Genomic DNA, 2,057 nt, shown 5'->3' with positions numbered 1-2,057 from the left:
GGGCGAGCGGACAGGCTTGAGTTCGGGCTGTGCTGGGCTCTTCTTGCTGGGGGATGGGCTCGGGGAGGGGGCTATGGAGAGGGCTGCAGCCAACCCAAATTTTGCCGTGGCTCCCTCCCAGCGCTGCTGCTGCTGCGCAGCCAACACAGCCCCGGCTCTTCCCAGCACGTGGGGGGAGGTGGGGATTGAGCCGGGAACAACCAGGGCTGCGCTAGGAGGGAGCTACGGTGAAATTTGGGGTGGATGCAGCTGCCTCTATAGCCCCGCCCCAAGCCCAGAACCCGGCGAGAAGAGCCTGATGCAGCCCTGGCTTCAGCCCGCAGCTGCAGCCTGCCTGCCCCGTGCAGATCCAGGGGCATGCCCCGCTGCCCTCCTGGGATGCAAGCAGTGGTGGGAGCCGTCCCCTTCCCTCCCCACCATGAGTACCCTACCCCACCCTGGCTGGGCAGCACCTGCCCCTGCCCCCTCACGCACCATGGGGGGTGGGGGAGGTGTTGATCTGTCCCCCATAGCCCCTCCCCCTTCCTCTTCCACCACAACGGACTTACAGTGTGTAGAGCTGCCTCTCTGCTATCAAAATCGGATCGTATCAGCCAATACGCCTCCTTAAAAATCAGATATTAGTATAGGTCCCAAAAATCTCTTATCCGTCAGTGCACCCCTACTGGATTTGGATTAGTTCTTTCCATATTCTATTCCTTGCGTTTACATCACACAATACTATGTTATGTGGGTGGCAAAAGCCCAGGAATGTAAGGGCAGAAATACTATTTTTCCATCACAGTAAAATGCCCCAGACCTTGTTTGTTTCATTGATGTCATGCTTGCCTTTTTTCTTCCCCCTCTATCCATCTCATCCAGATGTGCTGACTTCTGCCATTCATCTGTGCTAAGACCAAAATCCCTTCTTCCTGTGTCCCTACCAGAACATGGACATCGGGCTAATTCATAACCTGCCTTGACTTTAGCAGTCTTTACCCTGGTCTTCCTGTGTCCCACCATTCCCTTTTCCTGTCCATCAATGCTGTTATTATGGAACTGATTTTTCTCTTGGTGCACTGGCCTTGTCACTCGCCCTTCAGAAGTGCCATCCCTAGCTTCCTACCTTCTGCTTCATCTTTACCTGCAACTCTGACCTTACTTATGTTTCTTTCTACTACATCCTCAGCCATACTTTCTGAAGTTTTGCTTCCCATGTGTGTACACTCCTAAGTATCTCTTTATGATCTCTCAAGCTTTTCTGCGTAACTGGTAGGAACCCCTAGATCCCACGCACCATAAGCTCCTGACTTCCCCTTCCTCCTCCAAATATTCCCTTAATGCCCAAGTCTTCTACTGTTTTAAACTGTATACTCCCTAGCACAATCCTAACCAGGACCTTTCCCTTTTTCAGACTTGCAGCCTTCAGGTTTGATGAAGGCTATGAGTAATTATTACCTAATGAGGTTACTATATATTTGCTTTTTTAAAAACATTCCTCCATAATTCATTTCCTCCCAGACTTATTGCTTTGAAGATGCTGCAGTTTTTCCATGTCTTCCTGGAGTTTGTGATGCTGATTATACTATTAGTGTCTGTCTTCAGAATTTAATGCTTTTTCAACACTAAGCAAATAATCAGACTCATACGCTTCTTGGAACTTTAAGCAAACACATGACTTACTGCCTTTAAAATGATTGGGTCTGCAGGGGCTGCTGGGAAAAGTCCTGCAGAGGGCAGGGCATTCAAGAAATACAGTAAAATTTGGGTCAGCAGTCACTAGGATAACTCATTACTGCTGCTGGTGCACTTGCTTCCCAACAGAGCCCTGTTGATTTCGTTAATGTATCACCAGTAAAAGCATAGTCATTCCAAGTATACATGCCTATGCGTGCTCCTGATAAATACGGTATTTATTTGCGTATCAAATACTTTTTTCCTCTTCCAAAAAAAGTCAGCTCTTCAAAATTGGGGTGTGCATGTCTTAAGCAAGGAAGCTGATTTTTTCTTCTCTGGATTAGAAGCATGGAGGTGCTGTGTTCCAATGGCTACCAAAATGTCCAGCAAGCAGAAGGGGA

Source organism: Gavialis gangeticus, unplaced genomic scaffold (genome assembly GCF_001723915.1).
Source record: "Gavialis gangeticus isolate Ggan-Ray unplaced genomic scaffold, GavGan_comp1, whole genome shotgun sequence".
NCBI classification, from domain to species: domain Eukaryota; kingdom Metazoa; phylum Chordata; order Crocodylia; family Gavialidae; genus Gavialis; species Gavialis gangeticus.
Note: the sequence above shows the minus strand (reverse complement) of the source record.